The 24184-nt window shown below is 36.0% G+C and overlaps 1 non-coding gene across 1 annotated transcript; it reads left to right on the forward strand.

Moving 5' to 3' along the window:
- The first annotated feature begins 414 nt into the window (after positions 1 to 414).
- Positions 415 to 521, forward strand: LOC111752267 (U6 spliceosomal RNA). Its single transcript, XR_002787233.1, has one exon. It is a non-coding gene; the product is annotated as a U6 spliceosomal RNA (small nuclear RNA).
- The last annotated feature ends 23663 nt before the right edge of the window (positions 522 to 24184 follow it).

The following is a 24184-nucleotide window of genomic DNA, read 5'->3' on the forward strand; positions in this document are numbered from 1 at the left end:
GCATCAAAACACATGAAATACTGACCAATATGAAATGAGAAATAGAAAACTCCACAATCATAGTAGGGAACGTCAAACCACTTTCAACTATAGACAGGATACCTACAAAGATCACTAAGGAGAACTTAAATAAAAACATAAGCCAATTCTACCTACCAGACATATGTAGAAAACTTCACACAACATCAGAACAATACACATTCTTCCCCAGCACGGACAGATCATTATTCAGAATAAACCATATATTAAGATACAAAACAAGCTCAACAAATTTAAAAGGATTGAAATAATACAAAGCATTTTCTCTGACCAAAACAGTATTCATACAACAGGATAAATAAGGAAAAAAGAATAAATGCATGGAAACTTAATAAAAACTTACAGGGTCACAGAAGAAATCAAAAGTGAAATTAAGTGCTCGCTTCAGCAGCACATGTACTAAAATTGGAATGATACGGAGAAGATTAGCATGGCCCCTGTGCAAGGATGACACACAAATTCGTGAAGTGTTCTATATTTTTAAATCAGGATCAACACAAGACTAGAACACTGGGCAGAGCAATCAGATGTCAACCTAGACAGGGAAATCACAAAAATAAAGATGAAAAAATGCTCAAAACAGGGAAACAGCAATGTTATTCTGTAAAAGAAGACAACATTAAAATAGTAATGAGAGACTAAGAAATGTAGTCATAGATCTTTCACATGGAGAGAAAGACAAGCAGATACAAAGAAATAAAAGTTAGGTTTAAGTTTAGAAAAATAGTGGTAAATATTAAGGTAACAACAAAGTAGACAAACTATCCTAAACATCAAAATAAAATACAAGAAAAAAATAGAGGCTCAGCAGAAATAAAATCAACAACAACAAATATGAGGAAAAGACAACATACAAAGACAAACTACTCAGAACAAAAAATTAAGTGGGAAAAAGAAACTGTCAACAACACACAAAAAAAGACATCGAAATGATAGTACTAAGTTCATACCTATCCATAATTATGCTGAATGTAAATGGACTACAGGCACCAATAAAGTGACAGACAGTGGCAGAATGGATAGAAAAAAATGATCGATCTACATGCTGCCTAAAAGAGACACACCGGAGACTTAGAGACACAAACTAAAACTCAAAGGATGGAAAAAAAAATTATCAAGCAAACAACAATCAAAAAGAGCAGGAGAGGCAGTATTAACTTCCAACAAAATAGACTTTAAAGTTAAATCCACCACAAAGGATAAGGAAGCACACTATATAATGATTAAAGATACAAGTGAGTTTATACCAGGAAGATATAACCATATTAATATTTACACATCCAATGACAGGGATGTGAGATACATAAAACAAACTCTATCAGCACTGAAAAGTGAGATAGACAGCTCCACAGTAATAGTAGGAGACTTCAACACACCACTTTCGCTGAACGACAGGACATCCAAAAAGAAGTTCAATAAAAACATGGGAGATCTAAATGCCACAATCAACCAACTTGACCTCATAGACATATACAGAACACTCCACCCAACAGCAACCAGGTATACTTTCTTTTCTAGTGCACATGCAACATTCTCTAGAATAGACCACACATTAGGTCTTAAATCAAACCTTAGCAGAATCAAAAACATTGAAATATTACAAAGCATCTTCTCTGACCTTAAGGCCATAAAAGTGGAAATCAATAAAAGAAAAAGCAGTGAAAATAAATCAAACACTGCTCAAAAAAGACTAGATTATAGAAGACATTAAGGACGGAATAAAGAAATTTGTAGAGTCTAATTTTTTTTTTTTAATTAGAATGAAAACACCTCCTATCAGAACCTTTGGGACACAGAGAAAGCAGTGCTCAGAGGTCAATTTATATCAATAAATGCACACATCCAAAAGAAGAAAGGGACAAAATCAAAGAAATATCCTTACAACTTGACCAAATACAAAGAGAGCAACAGAAGAAACCCTGAGGCACCAGAAGAAAGCAAACAATAAAAATTAAAGCAGAATTAAATGAAACAGAAAACAGAAAAACAATTAAAAGAATTAACAAGACCAAAACTGGATTTTTGAAAAAAATCAATGAAATTGATAAACCACTGGCCAAACTAACAAAAGAAAAATGGCAAAGGAAGCAAATAACTTGAATAAGCAATGAGATGGGTGATGTTACAAGAGACCCAATTGAAATTAAAAGAATCACATCATATTACTATAAAAAATTGTACTCTTCTAACAAATTTGAAAACCTAGAAGAAATGGTAGAATTCCTAGAAACACACTACCTACTAAACTAACACAAACAGAGGTAGAACAACTAAACAAACCCATAACAAAAGAAGACATTGAAAATGTAATCAAAAAACTCCCAACAAGAAAAAGCACTGGCCTGGAGGGCTTCGCTGCAGAGTTCTACCAAACTTTCAGAGAAGAGTTAACACTACTACTACTAAAGTTATTTCAGAGCATAGAAAAAGATGGAATACTCCCAAACTCAGTCTATGAAGCCACCATATCCCTGATACCAAAACAAGGTAAAGAGAACACACAAAAAAAATTACAGACCTAGATCCCTCATGAACTTAGATGCAAAAATCCGCAACTAAATTCTACCCAACAGAATTCAATAACATATCAAAAAAATAACTCACCATGACCAAGGGGGATTTATACCATGTACACAGGGATGGTTGAACCTTAGAAATACAATTACTATAATCCATCACATAACTAAAAGATAAGAATCACATGATTTTATCGATTGATGCAGTTTGACAAAGTCCAACACCGATTCCTGATAAAAACTCTCAGCAAAATAGGAATAGAAGGAAAATTCCTCAACACAATAAAGGGCATTTATACAAAGCTGATAGCCAACATCATCCTGAATGAAGAGAGTCTGAAAGCATTCCCCTTGAGATCGGGAACCAGACAACGATGCCCTTTATCGCGGCTCTTATTCAACACTGTGCTGGAGGTCCTAGCCAGAGCAATTAGACTAGATAAAGAAATAAAGGGAATCCAGGTTGGCAAGGAAGAATTAAAAGTATCCCTATTTGCGTATGACATGATCTTTTGCACAGAAAACCCCGAGAAATCCTCGGGAAAACTACTGAAACCAATAGAAGAGTTCAGCAGAGTATCAGGATACAAGATAAGCATACAAAAATAAGTTGGATTCCGCTACACCAACAAAAAGAACATCGAAGAGGAAATCACCAAATCAGTACCATTTATAGTAGCCCCCAAGAAGACAAAATACTTGAGAATAAATCTTATCAGAGATGTAAAAGACATATACAAAGAAAACTACAAAACAGTTCTGCAAGAAAACATAAGAGACCTACATAAGCGGAAAAACATACCTTGCTCATGGACAGGAAGACTTAACATTATGAAAATGTCTATTCTACTGAAAGCGATCTATAGATTTAATGCAATTCCAATCCAAATTCCAATAACAATTTTTAATGAGATGGAGAAACAAATCGGCAACTTCATATGGAAGGGAAAGAGGCTCTGGATAAGTAAAGCATTACTGAAAAAGAGGAACAAAGTGGGAGGCCTCACTCTACCTGGTTTTAGAATCTATTATACTGCCACAGTAGTCAAAACAGCCCGGTACTGGTACTACAACAGATACCTAAACCAATGGAACAGAATTGAGAATCCAGACATAAATCCACCCACATATGAGCAGTTGGTATTTGACAAAGCCCCCAGATCAGTTAAATGGGTAAAAGACAGTCTTTTTAACAAATGGTTCTGGCATAACTGGATATCCGTTTGCAAAAAAAAAAAAGACACAACACCCATGCCTCTCACTATGCATAAAAACAATCTCAAAATGGATCAAAGACCTAAATATAAAATCTAAAACGATAAACATCATGGAGGAAAAAATAGAGGTAACTTTAGTAGCCCTAATACTTGGCCTAAACATTACACAAAACATTATTAACAATGCAGAGAAAAACTAGGTAACTGGGAGCTCCTAAAAATCAAACACCTGTGCTCATCCAAAGACTTCACCAAAAGAGTAAAAAGATTACCTAAAGACTGGGAAAAAGTTTTTAGCTATGACATTTCCAATTAGCGCCTGATCTCTAAAATCTACATGATACTGCAAAAACTCAACCACAAAAAGACTAATAACCCAATTAAAAAATCGGCAGAAGATATGAACAGATACTTCACTAAAGAAGACATTCAGGTGGCTAACAGATACATGATGAAATGTTCATGATCATTAGCCATTAGAGAAACGCAAATTAAAACTACAATAAGATTCCATCTCACTCCAACAAGGCTTGAATTGATTCAAAAAACACAAAATAATAAATGTTGGAGAGGTTGTGGCGAGACTGGAACACTTATACACTGCTGGTGGGAATATAAAATGGTGCAACCACTTTGGAAATCAATTTGGCGCTTCCTTAAAAAGCTAGAAATAGAACTACCATAAGATCCAGCAATCCCACTCCTTGGAATATATTCTAGAGAAATAAGAGCCTTTACACGAACAGATATATGCACACCCATGTTTATTGCAGCACTGTTTACAATAGCAAAAAGGTGGAAGCAACCAAGGTGCCCATCAATGGATGAATGGATAAATAAATTATAGTATAGTCACATAATGGAATACTATACATCAATAAAGAACAATGATGAATCTGTGAAACATTTCATAACATGAAGGAATCTGTAAGACATTATGCTGAGTGAATTTAGTCAGTTGCAAGGACGAATATTGTATAAGACCACTATTATAAGAACTAGAGAAATAGTTTAAACATAGAAGAAAACATTCTTTGATGGTTACGAGAGGGGGGAGGGAGGGGAAGAGGGAGAGAGGTATTCACTAATTAAATAGTACATAAGAACTATTGTAGGTGAAGGGAAAGACAACACCCAGCACAGGAGAGGCCAGCACAGCTGGACTAAACCAAAAGCACAGAAGTTTCCTGAATAAACTGAATGCTTCGAGGGCCAGTGTAGCAGGGGCAGGGGTTTGGGGACCATGGTTTCAGGGGACATCTAAGTCAATTGGCATAGTAAAATCTATTAAGAAAACAATCTGCATCCCACTTTGGAGAGAGGCGTCTGGGGTCTTAAACGCTAGCAAGTGGCCATCTAAGAGGCATCAATTGGTCTGAACCCACCTGGAGCAAAGTAGAATGAAGAACACCAAGGACACAAGGTAATTATGAGCCCAAGAGACAGAAAGGGCCACATAAGCCAGAGACTACATCAGCCTGAGACCAGAAGAACTAGTTGATGTCTGGCTACAACCAATGACTGCCCTGACAGGGAGCACAACAGAGAACCTCTGAGGGAGCAGGAGAGCAGTGGGATGCAGATCCCAAATTCTCATAAAAAGACCAGACTTAATGGTCTGACTGAGACTAGAAGGACCCCGGAGGTCATGGCCCCTAGACCCTCTGTTAGCTCAAGACAGGAACCATTCTTAAAGCCAACTCTTCAGACGGAGATTGGACTGTACGATGGGATAGAAAAAGATGCAGATCAAGAATGAGCTTATCAGATCAAGTAGGCACTTGAGAGTATTTTGTCATCTCCTATCTGGAGAGGATATGAGAAGGCAGATGGGGTCAGAACCTGGCAGAATGGACATGAAAAGACAGAGTGGAGGGAAAGAGAGAGCTATCTTATTAGGGGGAGAGCAATATAGCAAGGTATATATAAATTTTTGTATGAGAGACTGACTTGACTTGTAAACTTTCACTTAAAGCACAGTAAAAAAAAAAGTGAAACTATAAAATTCTTAGAGTTAAGCAAAAATTCAATCACAACATTTGAAAAGCTTTGAGACAGAGCAAAAGCAGTACTCAGATGGAAATTCATAGCTATAATTGAGTACATTAAAAAGAAAAACAATCCAAAGCCATTAGCTTAAATGGACAACTTAAACAATAGAAATGAATAGCAAAGAAAACCAAAAGCTACCAGAAAAAAAGAAATAACAAAGATCAGAGCAAAAATAAATGAAACTGAAAATAGAAAAACAATTCAAAGAATTTACAAAATCAGGAGTTGGTTCTTTGAACGGATCAATAAAATGGGCAGGAAAAGAGGCAAATAACCAGTTAAGAAAAGCAACTGGTGATCTTACAACTGATCGAACAGAAATAAGGAAAATCATAACTGAAGAGTAAGAAAAATTGTAGTCCAACAAATTTGACACCTACATGAAACGAATAAATTCCTAGAAACACATGACCTGCCCAAACTAACACAAACAGAAGTAGAATTTTAAGGAGATAGAAGATATTTTCTAAAAACTGCAAGCCTTGCACCTCCCCCCCCCCCAAAAAAGCCCAGGACCAGATGGCTACATCATGTCAAACATTCAGAGAAGAATTGTGACCAATCCTACTCAAATTCTTCAAAAATGTAGAAGAGGAAAAAGCACTACTGAACCCTTCTATGAAGGGAGCATAACCCTTATACCTAAAACATACAAAGACATCACACACAAAAAAGGAAATTACAGACCAATATCCCTTAGGAACATAGATGCAAATATTTTCAAGAAAATTCTAGCCAACAGACTTCATCAACATATCAAAAATCATACACGATGATCACCTGGGATTTATGTCAGGATTACTAAGTTTATTTGACATTAGAAAATCAATGGATGTAATCCAGCATATAAATAAAACAAAGGAAAAGAACCATGTGATCTTATAAACTGATGCAGAAAAGACGTTTGATAAAATTCAACACACTTTCCTGATAGAAACTCTTAGCAAAATTGGAATAGAAGGGAAATTTCACAACATAATTAAGGGTATATATGCAAAACAAACAGCCAATATTATAGTCAACAGAGAAAGGCTGAGATACTTCCCTGTGAGAACAGGAATGAGACAAGGATACCCATTAGCACCACTCGTACTTGGCACTGTACTGAAGGTCCTAGCCAGAGTAATAAGAAAGAAAAAAAAAAGGAATCTAAATAGGAAAGGAAAAAGTAAAACTATATCTGCACGTGATGTGATCCTATACATAGAAGAGCCTAAGGATTCCACAAAAAAAGTGCTGGAACTAATAGAAGAATTTAGCAACATTGCAGGCTTCAAGATCAACCCACAAAAATCAGTTGGGTTCCTCTACACTAGCAAAGACTACTCTGAAAAAATTAATCAAGAAAACAAGAATATTTACAATATTCCCCAAATCGATAAATAGAAATCAACTTATTCAGGGACATAAAAGACTTGAACAATGAAAATTATAAAACACTAATACAAGAGACTAAAAGAGACCTAGAAAAATGCAAAGATATTCCGTGCTCATGAATAGGAAGTCTTAACATAGTGAAAATATCAATTCTACCTAAAACCATCTACAGATAGAATGCAATTCAGATATAAGTCCCTACCACTTTCTTAAATGAAATGTAAAAACTATTGGCCAACTCGATTTGGGAAGGAAAGAAGCCCAAATAGCCAAAGCAATGCTGAAGAAAAAGAACAAAGCAGGAGGCTTCACATTCTCCAATATTAAGACATACTACTGTAATCAAAATAGCTTGGTATTTGCTCATGATAGACACAGACCAGTGTAATAGTGTCTTAGTTATCTAGTACTGCTGTAACAGAAATACCACAAGTGGATGGCTTTAACAAATAGAAATTTATTTTCTCACAGTCCAGTAGGCTAGAGGTCTGAATTCAGGGTGTCAGCTACAGGGGAAGGATTTCTCTCTCTGTTGACTCTGGAGGAAGGTCCTTTTCCTCAATCTTCCCTGGTCAAGGAGTTTCTCAGAAGCAGGGACCCTGGGTCCAAAGGACACACTCTGCTCTCCGTGCTGCATTCTTGATGGTATGAGGTCCCCAATTCTTTGCTTTACATTGGATCAGGGAGGTGACCTGAGTAAGGGTGGTGTTGTAATCCCAACATAATCCTCTTAATATCAAATTACAATCACAAAATGGAGGACAGCCGCAAATACTGGGAATCATGGCCTAATCAAGTTGATATACACATCTTTGAGGGACATAATTCAATCCATGAAAAATAGAATTTAGAACTCAAAATTAAACTCAACCATCTTACTTGATAAAGGTCTAATTTCTAAAATCCATTGAAAACTGCAACTCAGTAACAAAAAGACAAACAACCCAACCACAATTGGGCAAAGGACTTGAAAAGAATCTTCACCAAAGAGGACATCCAATTAGCAGCCAACCTGTTTCTGCTGAATTGCTTTTGGTTCATAGTGACCCTATAGAACAGACTAGAACTGCCTCATAGAGTTCCCAAGGAGTGGATAGTGGATTTGAACTGCTGATCTTTTGATTAACCGCAGAACTCTTAACTACTGCACCACCAGGGCTCCATTAGCCATTAAAAACCAAACCCACTGCGGTCGAGTTGATTCCGAAGCATAGCAACCCTATAGGCCAGAGTAGAACTGCCCCATTGAGTTTCCAAGGAGCACCTGGTGGATTCGAACTGCCCACCTCTTCGTCAGCAGTTGTAGCACTTAACCACTACGCCACCAGGGTTTCCCCATTAGCCACTAGAGAGATTCAAATCAAAACCACATTGACATACCATCTTACTCTGGCTGAAATAACACTCATTAAAAACAAACAAACAAACCGATAACAAATATTGGCAAAGATGCGGGTTGATCGAAACTCTTTTTGATTGCTGGTGGAACTGTAAAACAGTAAAACCACTATAGAAAATGGTATGGTGCTGACTCAAAAACCTAGAAATAGGACTACCCTAGATCTAGCAATTGCCCTCTTAGTTATATACCTTACAGACCTAAAAATAATGAAATGAACAGACATATGCATACCTGTGTTCATTGTTGACTTATTCACAATAGCAAATAAATGGAAAAAACTAAAGTGTCCATAACCAGAGGAATGCACAAGCAAACTGTGGAACATACAAACAATGGAGTATTATGCGACTACAAAGAACAATGATGAGTCTGCAAAACATATTATAACATGGATGGATCTGGAGGGCATGATGTTTGACATAAGTCAAGCATATAATGACAAAAATTATATGATCCCTCTTTTATAAGAAGGGACACCCTGGTGGCATAGTGGTTAAGAACTGTGGCTGCTAACCAAAAGGTTGGCAGTTCAAATCCACCAGGTGCTCCTTGGAAACTCTATGGGGCTGTCCTACTCTGTCATAGGTTCACTATGAGTTGGAATTAACTTGATGGCAATTTTTTTTTTTTTTTTTAAGAAGACAAAAATAATATACAGAGATTGGTGTTCATTGATGGTTAACAGGAAGAAGAGTGGGAGGGAATCATTCTTTATACAGTAGAGACTAATTATTTTTAGTGATAAGAATAGTGGCACTGATTATAGATGTAGTGATCACAGAACAAACAAAATAATTACAAGAACAAGAATTTGAGCACATAAGGATGGGTATAGGCTAATTGGATTACAGGTAGATACAGTTGCGTACATAGTGAGAACAGATAGAAGTAGCTATAAGTACATGTGAATAGAAATATGTGGGTGCAGACACATATATTCAGTGAAGACACAAGTACAGATATTTCTCAGACATAATAAAACACCTCCCAACATTGATTTTCTAGGTTTAAGGCATAGGATCATAGTCTCATGGGATAACTCAGTCAACTGACATAACATCGCTCACAAAAATCGCGACCTGCATTCTAGTGAAATGAGTAGTGTCTGTGGTCTTAAAGTTTACAAGTGGCAATCAAAGACACAACTATGGGTCTGTACTCACCAGGAGCAAAACTGTAAGATGGTAACCAAAAGCTCAGAGGAGAAACAAGTTTACAAGAGCCACAACTTCATCTACTCTGAGTCCAGAAGAACTAGATGGTGTCTGGCTACCATCACTGACCATTCTGACCAGAGCCACAATAGGCGGTCCTGGATAGAATGGGAGAATAACATGCAGCAGAATTCAATATCTTATTTAAAAAAAAAAAAAAATCCAGACAAACTGGAATGGTAGAAAACAGAGGACCCACAGAGACTATAGTCCAGAGACATTCTAAACCTAGAACCAAGCCTACACCCTGAGATCATCTTTTAGTGAAATAGAGTGGTACACAAAATAAAGGATGTTACCCATAAGATCAACGTCCTTTTTAAAAACTACCAGTGTGAAACCAAAATGTCAACAATTACTCAAGAGCAAAATAAGAAGATAAGGGGGCAGGGAAACTGGAGAACAGGAAAGAGAATAAACTGAACACAATTAAAGAGAATGTTGACACATTGTAATAAATGTAACTATTGTCACAAAAAAAATTTGTGTTGAAATTGTGAAATGGGAACCTAAGTTGCTGTGTAAACTTTCACCAAAACTCAATAAAATATTGTTATAAAAAAAAGCTTGATTATGACTTGAAAATTTTAATTCTGAAATCAGCATTTTAAACTCATATACAAAGCAAAAAAAAGGGAGAAATCTCTTTGCTTTGGGAATATTGCATATTTTTGGCAAACGAAGATCAAAAAAATGAAGACCAAATTACCAACTCTTATTTGGCATCTAATTTTTTGTAACCAAAAGAATGATCAGATTTTTAAAGATGAAAAAAAAAATGGAAGAATTGCAGGCCAAATTAGGCAGTATTAGGTGAAAGAGGCAAACATTTAGCTAATTAAATGATTTCACCTCAATAAGGCATCCCAGGGCAAGGAAGTTGAGGTTACTACCATTTTATCATTTGTGAAATCATACAGAAAAGATGAGCCAAAATAATACAGACATGTACATGCTTCTCTCTTTTTTCTAAAAGACAAAGTAATATTTTCTAAAAACAAAACAAAACAAAACTCTACAGTAATGTACTACAACGGATTTTCAAACAACTGTTTTGTCATCATTTAGCATTAAGTAATGTGAGCATTGAGGCCATGAGAAGTTCGATAAGGGCAACACATGACAAAGGAACTTCATTTTCCTTTCACAAGAGAGTTAAGCTTGTGACTGAAGGGAATGCGTTAGAAATACTGTATTTCAACTATAGTAGAAGCGTTTTACGCGTTTATAGAGAAGAAGATAAAAAGTGGATGAAGATACTGTGTGAGGGATTTGCGGCTGATTTGACAGCCACATCTGAAGATTATCAATTTATTTATTTGTTATCCCTGAGAAAGTTCTTGAATGCCATGCCTTAGGGCTACTTCCTTCTCCAGTCATGTCTCAACCTTTTTGCTAAAGACATGAATATAGATTTCAGATTTGTCAGTGCTGCAAATGCAATCACTATAATTGAAAACAAACTACTTTTTTAATGTGTAGAATGAAACAATGGGGTAAAGTCAACAGGGTGACTGTAGGTCAGGCAGTAGGCTAGAAGCTTTTGCAGGTGACAATGCAGTAGGGAAGACAGAGTGAGATTTGTCAGAACATCCGTTACATAATGGATGCAAGCTGCAACCACAAGGAAACTCCCTTTCCAAATAATTGGCTGCTCACATCAGATCACAAAATGGAAGATGATTATACAGTGATTGTCAAACCAATGAGAATCATAGCCTAGTTGACACATAGCATTAACCATCGTGACCACATAATTCACATGAAAAATTATAAAAATAACTAAAAAATTAAAGGAATTAAGTGTTTATTAAAAAATAATTAACAGAATGTCAAAACCCATGAAATTACCCAATTTACAAGCTTACAAATTAGTCTGCCACAGTTTCATGGACATTTCCTGAAGACACGAAACACCTAGGTCAGAGACAAAGCTTCGTTTATAACTCAGAAATATGAATGACCAGAATATCATCATTTGTACAGATTCCTGGAACTTCATCCCCCACAGGGTGAGCTGAAGAGAGCCAGGTGATGCCTGTACATCAGTGGGTGATATTACAAGAAATAAAACCTGAGTATGTAATGGACAGTAAGTAAATCTGCCCTTTGCCCCAGAAGGAGACATTTTTATTTCGCTAAACAGTAAGCAAATCTGCCCCTGGCTGTGGCATTAGACACAATGTCTTCCAAAGGTACTTGCTATATAAACATCCATGAAAAGGTAGTATGGAAAAAAATGGCAATTAGTGCTTCTGCTTGTAATACACAGAAATTCCATGGGAATTTTCTCCCAGTATAGAATCTTTGAAAATTAAAGACTGGCATACAGATCTCAGACAATCATCACTTGACAATGAACTGGACTTGCTGTGTCACTGTACCAAGTGATTATTTTGTTCAATTTTGAACACCAAATTTTGAAGACTATGTGGTAATACAAAATATCCACAAAAATATTCAGGAGAATGCCATATGTGTAGAATGGTACACTTGAAAAATTGTTAAGCTGTAAACTATAGAAGAAAAAAAACTAAAAGATAACTGAATGGTAACTTCCAAGAGTTAACTACCTGTCCTTTACAGAAGCAATCATTATTCCTTTCTCTAGCCCTTTCTAGTTCTCACCTTTGCTATTACTAATCAACACTTAACTAAAAGGTGTATTTCTTCAAGCATGATCTCAGAATTGTTTGAATTTGAATCAGAATCTTTATGAAATATGTTATCTTTCAAACCCTTGAGAATTATTGCATAAAACATATTTGTCTCACTGTAAGACCTAAAAGAAGTCATTTTTCTGGAAAATAAAATGAATCATGATTAAGGATATTCCAAGAATACTCAAAGTGAAAGAAGAAATTCAATCAGTATGATGAGACAACATTGAGAAAATAATATAAAGCAAGTGCATTTTAGAAAGAAGAGGGAGGGGCAGAGCAAGATGGCAAAGTGAGTGAACTCTCCCATTTACTCCCCCAGTAACTTACCCACTGAACAACAAATAAAAACAAGCATAGACAGATCTCAAAACTCTGGACAGCAACTGAGGTGTTAGAGACTCAGGGTGAGTCCAAAAGAGGGGGAGAGGATAAGCGGGGATGGCACAGAAGCTGAGAGAACCCACCCACTAACATTGGGAGCACTCACTCATTGCAGCAATTTTTGGATGGGCCTGGGCTAAACTCCTAACAGGGAACACAGAAAGGAAGCTAATCTGAGGAAACTCTAGCCCGTTTTTTTTAGGCAGCCCAAATTGGCCACAGGAGTTCTTGGGCTGTGCAATTGGGAGGGGGGAAAAGGAGATTGTGGTGCTCAGAAAGAGTGCTGACGAATCTCACTAAGGACTGAGACTGATGGGCACTAGAACAGGGAGGGACTGCAAGCACAGCAGGGCAAGGGAAATATTTCTTACAGACAGTGACACAGAGGGAAATGGCTAGCTTCTTTTCCACAGTGGGATGCCACTGGAGAGCCTATGCTGGGTCACCTGTGAGGAAAAGACATAGAGAGACCCACACATTTGCTACAAGAAAGTTGAGCCCCACCACTTATGTTAGTATCTGTGACCAGCCAACCCCTCAACTCCCACACATGCCTATTGAACTTCAGAGACCAACTATCCAGAATTCCTGAATCAGCACTGAAAAAAATGTAAGGATAAGTGTGCCCTCTAGTGGTTCTCAGGAGAAAATACCAAACCCACTGTCACTGGTTCGATTCTGACTCATAGAGACCCTATGGAGTTAAGTGGAGCTGCCCTGTGGGATTCCCAGGGCAGTGAATCTTTGGGGAGATGGGCTGCCACATCTTTCTCCCACAGAGCAGCTGGTGGGTGAGGGCCTGGCATTTCTACTGGCAGCTGGACACTTGGTCACTGTGCTACCAGGGCACCCATTCAGAAAATTTTCCCACAAAAAATAGAATATAAAAAAAGAAAGAAAAGATAAAATTGCCCACGTTCAACAACAACAACAAAATGAAATAAACAAAATCAGAAGAGAAGAAGGCCCAATCAGAAGTAAAACATGAAGAAGAGGCAATTTCTCCAAAGGAGGCCAGGCTAATGCAAAGACCTGGTAATTTTCAGACCATGGTATTAAATATGTTTGAAGAAAGCAAAAAAGCACACAGAAAACAAACTAGTGGAGATCCGGAAACAAATGGAGGAACAAAATGATACTCAACAAGGAAATTGAAAACAAAACAAAAAAACAGAATTATTGGAACTGAAGAATAAAGCAACTGAATTAGAAAAAGCAAGAAAAACACTGAACAATAGTCAAACAGACAGAAGATAGAATAAATGGAATAAATGGACTAGAAAACAAAATAAGTGAAAATATCAAGTCTCAGGTGAAACCAGAGAAAAGAACAAAGAAAAGCAAACAAAACCCAAAAGAGAAAACTGCAATATAATATACGAAGAGGATTTCATAAGAATTAGTGCAGATCTCCAGAAACTCTAGATGCCAGAAGACAATGGAGCAACATACATAAAATACCGAATGAAAATAATGGTCAGCAAAGAATTATTTATTCAGCAAAGTTGTCATTCAAAAATGAGGGTGAAACCAAGACATTCTCAAAAAGCAGCTCTGGGAATTTGCCACTACCAGAACAGCTTTGCAAGTATGCTGAAACGAGTACTCCAAATGGAAAGAGAAGAGCGTTAAATAAACGTACTGAAACACAAGGAAAACAATAAATTAAAAAAAAAAGTGATCTCCAAAAATTGCAACACAGGCAATCATAAGAACAAATGATATTTTCAAGGAATAAACTCAATAATTAAATCCCACAAATAATAAAGCATCAAGTTTGTAACAAATAAGCACAAAGTAAACTTACCAAATATAGGTTATATATTGATGTTAATGGAGATGTACCAACAGAAATGGAAGGAGAAGCATATCGAGACTAGATTTATTATATTAAGGTTATATGTTAACTGTTGTTCATATTTTAAACATTGTTGCAATTGTAAGTTGTGTTATGTAATATACGTGGTAACTACTAAGAAATCACCAAGAAAAAACACTCAGAAGAAAAGAAGGAAGAAAACAAAAAGGTTCATCACAAGAACACCTCAATACAAACAAAAACAGAAAAATCGTAATGAAAAACCAAAGAAGATACAAAACACTCAAAAAAAAGAAAAGCAAATGAATGAGGTAGACACTTCATTTTCAGTAATAACCTTAAATGTTAATGATCTAAATGCCCCATGCAAAAGGCAGAGAGTGGCAGAATGAATAAAAGAAACACAATTCATCCTTTCACTGTCTACAGGAAACACACCTTAGACATAAGGACACAAACAGAATGAAAATAAAAGGATGGAGAAAAATATTCCATATGAATAGTAAAAAAAAAAAAAAAAGCAGAGGTAGCCATACTGATTTCAGAGAAAATAGATTTTAAATAAAAATGTATTATAAGAAGTAAAGAAGGACATTACATAACAACAAAAGAGACAATCCAGAGAAAAAAATAAAAATTTTAAGTATATATTCACCTAACAACAATGTACCAAAATAAATGAAACAAATGCTGACCAGCATGAAAGGAGAAATGGACAACTCCAGAATAATATTAAGGCTAACTTCAACACACCACTTTCAATTATAGACAGAACATCTACAAAGATCACTAAGGACATTGAGAACTTAAACATAAGCCAATTGGACCTACCAGACATATATAGAACACTCCGCCCAGCATCAAAAAAATACATTCTTTTCCAGCACACATGGATTGTTTTTTTCAGAATAGACCATTTTGCTAGGACACAAAACAAGTTTCAACAAATTTGAAAAGATTGAAAGCACGTAAAACTTCTTCCTTGACCATAATGATATGAAGCTAGAAATCAACAACAGGAAAAATAAATAAATAAATACACCCATTCCTCACTTACTGACGTGGTTAGTTTTCAAAGACCAGGTCTTTAAGTGAAAATCTGGTTATGTGAAAATGGAGGATGGCCACATCAGATCATAAAATGGAGGATGACTACATCTTTACATAACTGCCAAATGACATCATTACATACTTGCCATATTACAGCATTACATAACAAAACCACTGATAATAATGACCCAGCTAAGGTGAGACATAACCATAAGCATCACAAGCGAGCGTTACCCTTGCCTTGCACTTTGACATTCATTACTACCAGAAGTACACTGTTAATGTGCAAAGTAGCCAGACTGTAGGTTTTTTACTAGTGTCATAAATGTGAAATATAGGATAAGAAGATAGTCGATGAAGACTAGATGTGATGAATGCTAAATAATATAATATTGAAAAACTATTGGGTCATAAAAGAAATAAAAAATGAAAAATTTCTAGCACTAAATGAAAATGAAAGCACTACATATCAAAACCTTTGGGACACAGCAAAATCAGTTCTCAGGGGGGATATCATAGCAATAAATGACTACATAAAAAAGTAGAAAGATTCAAAATCATTGACTTAAACTGACAAATTGAACAAATAGACAAGAAAGAACAAAAGAAGCCAAAAGCTACCAGAAAAAAGGAAATAGTAAAGATCAGGGAGAAAATAAATGAAATAGAGAATAGAAAAAACAATAGAATCAACAAAACTAGAAGTTGGTTCTTTCAAATGGTCAGTAAAATAGAAAAACCATTCGTTAGACTGACAAAAGAAAAATATCAGAAGAGGCAAATAATCAAATTAAGAAACGAAATTAATGACATTACAACTGACTTGACAGATATAGAGATCATAACAGATTACTATGCAAAATTTTACTCCAACAAATTTGAAAAACTGGAAGAAATGAACAAATTCATAGAAACACAATACTTGCCCAAACTAACACAGAGATAGGTAGTTTGAACAGACCATTACAAAAGAAGAGATTGAAGATGTCATGAAAAACTGCCAGCAAGAACAACAACAACAAAAAAAGCCCGGAACTAGGTAGCTACACTGGAGAATTATACCAAACATTCAAAGAAGAGTTGTCACAAATTCTACTAATCTCTTCAAAAACAGAGAAGAGGAAAGAACACTTCTGAATTCTGTCTGTGAAGCAAGCTTAACCCTGATGCCTAAAACAGGCGAAGGCATTACAAAAAAAAAAAAAAGAAAATTACAGACCAATATCCCTTATGAACATAGATGCAAATATTTTCAAGAAAATTCTAGCCAACTAAATTCAGCAAATATCAAAAATATTATGCACATGATCAAGTGGAATTCATACCAGAATTACAAGGGTGGTTCAACATTAGAAAAATCATCAATGAATGTAATCCACCACATAAATAAAATGAAGAAGAAGAAACACATGATCAAATAAATTGAAACCGAAAAGGCATTTGATAAAACTCAACATCATTTCCTGATAAAAATGCTCAGCAAAATAGGAATGGAAGGGAAATTCTCAACATAATTAAGGGTATATATGCAAAACTAGCAGCCAACATTATACTTAATGGAGAAAGATCGAAAGCCTTCCCTTTGAGAATAGGAATGAGACAAGAATGCCCATTAGCACTACTTTTATTCAATATCATATTGGAAGTCCTAGCCAGAGCAATAAGATAAGAAAGAGAAATAAAAAAGGCATCCAAATATGACAGGAAGAAGTGAAAATATCCATATTTGCACAGAACATGATCCTATAAATAGAAGATCCTAAGGATTCCACAAGAAAACTGCTGGAACTAATAGAAGAATTTTAGTAAAATTTCAGGGTGCAAGATCAATCCACAAAAATTAGTCATTTTCCTCTACACTAACAAAGACTACTCTGAAAAAGAAATCAAGGGAACAATAACAATAGTCCCCAAATTAATATAATACCTAGGAATTAACCTAACTTATAAAATGAAAATTTTATAAGAAAAAAAAAAACTTTTTTTTTCTTATAAAATGAAAATTCTAAAACACTGCTACAAGAGACTAAAAGAGACCTGCAAAAAATGGAAAGACATCCCATTCTCATGGATTGGAAAACTTAGTACAGTGAAAATGTCAATTTTACCTAAAGCCATCTACAGATACAATGCAATCCCATACAAATACCAACAAAATTCTTTACTGACATGGAAAAACTAGTGACCAACTTCATATGGAAAGGAAAGAAACCCCAAATAGCCAAAGCAATATTGAAGAAAAAGAACAAAGCAAGAGGCCTCACACTTCTCGATGTATTCAGCCACTGTAATTAAGACATCCTGGTATTGGTTCAACTACTGACACATAGACCAGTGGAATAGAATTCAGAACTCAGAGTTAAACCCAGCCATCTCTGGACTACTGATTTTTGACAAGGGATCAAAGTCCATTCCTTCAGGGGGGCAGAAAGAGTCTTTTTAATAAATCATGCTGGCAAAACTGGATATTATCCACATACAGAAAAATGAAACAAAACCCATACCTCACACTATACTATGGGACCTAATCTCTTGTAAATAGAATAAAAGCATAACAACAAACCCATGAACAGAAGAAGACAAAATAGATGGTACCTCATAAAAAATTTTTAAAAACTAGGTTCATCAAAATACTTTTTAAAAGTGCAAATAGGCAATCTACAGATTGGGTTAAAAAATCTTTGGAAATGACTTATCTGATAAGGGTTTAATCTATAGAAAACGGCAAAATTCAACAACAAAAAGACAACCCAATCACAAAATGGGCAAAGGACATGAACAGAACCTTCACCAAAAGGACATCCAAGCATTCAACAAACATTTGAAGAGATGTTCACAGTTATTACCTATTAGAGAGATGCAAAGAAAAACTAAAATGAGATACCATCTTCTTCCCGCTAAAATGGTACTGATACAAAAGATAACAAATGTTGGTGAAAATGTGGGGAGATTGGAACCCTTATCAATTACTGGTGGGACTGTAAAATAGTACAACAACTATGGAAAACGGGATGGCACAGACTCAAAAAACTAGAAAAAGAACTACCCCTATAGGGTCGCTATCAGTTGGGATGGACTTGATGGCAATGGGTTTGGTGGTTTTTGGTATGATCCAGCAATTGCACTCCTAGGTATACATCCTTACTCATTACCATTGAGTTGATTCCAATTCATAGTGACCCTATAAGTCAGAGTAGAACTGCCCCATAAGGTTTCCAAAGAGTGGCTGGTGAATTCGAACTGCTGACCTTTTGGTTAGCAGCCAAGTTCTTAACCACTGTGCCACCAGGTCCCCAGGTCATGGACTGAATTCTGTCCCCACAAAAATGTGTGTATCAATTTGGCTATGCCATTATTCCCAGTATTGTGTGGTTGTCCTCTATTTTGTGATTGTAGTTTTATGTTAAAGAGAATTAGGGTGGGATTGTAACAACCTTACTAAGCTCACGTCACTTATCCAACATAAAGAAAGTTTCTCTGGGGTGTGACCTGCACCACCTTTTACCTTACAAGAGATAAAAGGAAAGGGAAGCAAGCAGAGAATTGGGTACTTCATACCACCAAGAATGTAGCACTGGGAGCAGAGCGCGTTCTTTGGACCCGGGGTTCCTGCACCTGAGAAGCGCCTTGGCCAGGGGAAAATTGAGGACAAGGACCTTCCTTTCTAGCCGACAGAGAAAGAAAGCCTTCTCCTGGAGCTGATGCCCTGAATTTGGACTTTTAGCCTACTTTACTGTGAAGAAACAAATTTCCCTTTGTTAAAGCCATCCACTTGTGGTATTCCTATTACAGCAGCACTAGATGACTAAGACAATACCCTACCAACAAACCAAAACCGAACTCATGCCATTGGGTAGATTTTGACTCACGGCGACCCAATAGGACAGAGTAGAACTCCCCTACAGAGTTTCCAAGGAGTGCCCGGTGGGTTCAAACTGCTGACTTAACAACTACACCACCAGGGTTTCCTAGGTATATACTCTAAAGACCTAAAACTAACGACGTGGGCAGACATGTGCACGCCTACTTTCATTGTTGCCTTATTCACAATAGCAAATAAATGGAAACAACTGAAGTGCCCATCAACAGATGAATGGATAAGCAAATTGTAGTACTTACATACAATAGAATACTGTGCAACCATAAAGAACAATGATGAGTCTACAAAATATAACATGGATGGACATGGAGAGCATAATGCTAAGTGAAATAAAAAAAAAATTGCCATCGAGTTGATTCTTACTCATGGAGACTATATAGGACAGAGTAGAACCGTCCCATAGACTTTCCAAGGAGTGTCTAGTGGATTTGAACTACTGACCTTTTGGTTACTAGCCATAGCTCTTAACCACTATGCGATCAGGATTTCCAATTCAAGTATATACAGACAAATATTGAATGATCCCTCTTTTTTAAGAAGATGAGAATAAACATATAAAGACCAATGTTCTCTGGTGACTACCACAGAGAAGAGGAGAGAGGGGAAATTAACTTTAGATCATACTTATTTTTATTTATTTATTTTATGATTGGAAAAGTGGCACTGAATGTGGGTGTAGTGAGCACTGAACAACCAAATTAAAAATGAGTAAGCGTATATGGATCGGTATAGGCATATTGGTATACAGGTAGGTACAGGTGTCCACACAGGTGAGAACAGATAGAAGTATCTATAAAATCCAAAAACCAAACCCGCTGCCGTTGAGTCAGTGGAAGTACCTATAAGTATGTGTAAATACAAATATGTGGTGTAAGCACGTGTATTTACTGAAGACACATATATGGATACTCCATAGGCATAACCAAACACCTTCCAAGATTGGTTTTCTCAGTTTGAAAGCTTGGGACCATAAGTCTAATGGGACAATTCAGTCAACTTGCATAACATAGTTCACAAAAATCATGACACACATTCTAGTGAAGTGAGTAGCATCTGGAGTCTTAAAAGCTTGCAAGTAGCTACCTAAACACCTAGAACCGAGCCTATTCCCTGAGATCACCTTTTAGCAAAATAGCAGAATGGCACACAAAATAAAAGATGTTATCCATAAGATTGGTGATTTTCTTAAAAACCATCAGTATGAGACCAAAAGGTCAACAATTACTTAAAAGCAAAGATAAGAAGATAAGGGGGCAGGGAAACTAGAGTACTCAAAATGGAACAAATAGAACACAAAGAGAATGTTGACCCATTGTGATAAATGTGACTAATGTCAGTTAATGATACATGTGCAAATTGTCAAATGGGGTCCTAACTTGCTGGGTAAACTTTCTCCAAAAACTCAATAAAATATTATTCAAAGAAAAGAAAGAAGTAGGGCGGTAAAATACAGGGAGTATTTGAGAATTATGGTCGTGAAAACATGAAGAAATCTAGGGGGCCATCTACTTCAGATAATCTCTTTTGAGGAGGATTCCCATTGTATCTGCAATCACAAACCTTGTGTTTTGTCTTTGAATTCTATTCTTACCTGATTTAGGAAGTGCTGGCATGGAAGAGGATTTTCAACCCAGCTCTGGATTTTTCTAGACATCTGAGGATTTGGCTAATTTATATAAAAAAAAGAACAAGTAGGATAGGTTTTTAAGTTTATGACATACACTAAACTTCAAAAACATGCAGCACATTGTACTAGGGGGAGGAGGAAATACAGAAGACTAGAAAGAAATGATTCAACCAGAGAATTCTGATTTACAATCTTATGTGGGTGACAATACTTCTTCACCTATGAAAAAGTGATAAGAACATTTTAATGACACATAGACAGGCAAATCAATATAAACAAAACTGTAGTAATGTAACATTCTAGGTGCGTAATTCAAAATAGAAAAAAAGGAAGATATCTGAAAAGGAATTTTATTCAAGGTTTCTAAAACAATGAGATTCTAAATACATAAAAATGAGCTTCGGGGTCTAGAGAAGATTTAGAGTGGTGTTTTCAATGTTGGCTGCACGGTAGTATCATCTGGGGAACTTTAAAAAATATTGATGTTTAGTGATAGCCCCAGAGATTCTGAGGTAATTGCTCAGGGCTGTAGCCTAGACATCGGGATTTTTAAATGCCCCGTAGGTAATTCTGATGTGAAGCCAAGGTTGAGGACAATTACTTAGAATTAAGACAGAGTAGGAACAATTTACAGAGGGTGATTTGAGAAGTATTAAAAGGCATACTTGCCCAATGACTTCTTATTATCATGTAATAGGGCCTCTTCTTGGGGGAAGATATTAAGTTTTTGGAAAACAGTTGAAATGCAAATGTCATCAGGAGGTATATTGAAGCCTGGCAAATCATAGTTACTCAATAAATGTTATTATTATCAGGATTGATAATTAGGGGGTATGTCCCATGGGTTCCTTATATACTGTCTTATACATTACTACACATATATGTGTAATATTTATGTCAGTGAGTCCCTGTGTCATATCGATCTTTAAAAGGTTTGATAATCACTTGCTGTTATTGGCAGCCAACAATATTTATAATGAAATAGCTTCTCATGTAGCAATTGCTAAAGCAAATAAAGCAGATGACATTTAAACTATTAAAGAAACCAAATACACAGTAAGGTGAAGTTGTCAAGGCAAAAGACCCTGGAGCACCCTGGGTAGTCAAGGAGTACCATAGGGGTTTATTTATCTGGTAGAGGAGTCTGGGGTTCATTGGAAAAGAGTTATGGGGCTTGTAAGGACGATAAGTAAATGAGGGAACATGGAGAAAAAGTATGTAATATGCCAAATAAGTCTGGGCCTGATCTAGGTAAGACTAGCAGCATTCTTTCAAAAATCTGATGTATATCGCCATGGTATCTGTATTCACTCTATAGCCATATGCAATATCCTAACAATTAGCACAGACATAAAGTTTGTGTTAATAATTTGAGTTTCTCTTTCTGTTAGTATTGTGAACTCATGTATTTTTTATTATAATTTCTTGAAAATAATTGCCATTCATTATAGGTGAATAAAAGAATCTAGTTAAATTCAAAAATGGTAAATATGCAAAGGTGATTTATTAAAATTTCACATAATATATACTTATATATGAACTCTACATTCTATCTTGTAGTCATTGATTTTTTTTTTTTTAAATACTGAACTCTTAATCTGTACTCAAGGTCAGTGGTCCAACTAAAAGGAACGTTGTTGTTATTATCGACTCATAGTGACCCTACGTGACAGATTAGAACTGTCCTATAGGGTTCCCTTGGCTGTAATCTTTATGGAAGCAGATTACTAGGTCTTTTTCCCTGAAGAGGTGCTGGGTGGGTTCAGACCACCAACCTTTCAGCTAATAGCCAAGGGCTTACCAGTTTGCACCACCAAGCCAGTAAACCAAACCCATTGCTGTCGGGGCTCCTTAAAAAGAACGTAGCATATTTAAATCATTAGGTCACTAAACAAGCGATCTATAGAAAAAACCTTAAGGAAAATATTTGAATTAATATGTAATCATTACATATATGTATATGCACATATATATTAGATATAAATGTATGCCTTGATATTCATTTCAAAATTTATTTTCTATATATTATTCATACTTTTTAAAAATTAAACATTTTAGTTTGAGAGAATTGTAGATTCCTATGGAGTTGTAAGAAGTAATACAGAGAGATCCCATGTACGCTTTATCCAGTTTAACCCAATGGTAACATCTTGCAAAACTTTAGTACAAAAGAGCTTTTGATGACTGCCTACATTTGTGATAGGTTGAAATCAAGAGTATATCCAAGTACATGAATGTTTTACCCATGGAAAATTTCCTGAGTGCTTGGGCAGCTTGTGTGGCTGGGCTGAAGGCAGAGTGATTCCCTCCTATCTCATTGCACTTGGGAGAGATAATCTGGCTGAAGGCAGGGTTCTAAAACAAGCAAGTGATAGATCTTGCACTGGAAAGTATGTAGACAGAGTTTAACTTTATTTTACACTCAGCCTCAATCCAGTTCAAGCTTTGGATTGAGGTGGTCAAACTCTTCCCCTTTCTGCTGAAGGGAGACAAAGGTGTACTCTTCCAGGGAAGAAAACATTATTTTTAGTCTTTATGATTATTTTGTATATAATATCTTTTAATATCTATCATATAATAAAAAATTATGAGATATACCAAGATGCAGAAAAATATGATAATCAGGAGAAGAAAAAGACAATAATGTGATCTAGATATTGGAATTAGCAGATGAGGACTTTAAAACAACTTTTAAGGAGTTTGTCTTTCAGTCAAACAGAAAACTGGAAAAAAGTATAAGAAAAAACTGTTTCAGACCTGGTATAATAGGCTGTAAAAGAAAATGATTTCTGAAATAGGAAAAAAAAAAAAAAAAGAAAGAAAAAAGAAAAAGGAATAAGGTTGCCACTGGAACCCTGGTGGGGCAGTGGTTAAGAAGTTAGGCTGCTAACCCAAAGGCCAGCAGTTCAAATCCACCAGCCACTTCTTGGAAACCCTATGTGGTAAT

Source organism: Loxodonta africana, chromosome 26, assembly GCF_030014295.1.
Source record: "Loxodonta africana isolate mLoxAfr1 chromosome 26, mLoxAfr1.hap2, whole genome shotgun sequence".
Lineage (NCBI taxonomy): Eukaryota > Metazoa > Chordata > Mammalia > Proboscidea > Elephantidae > Loxodonta > Loxodonta africana.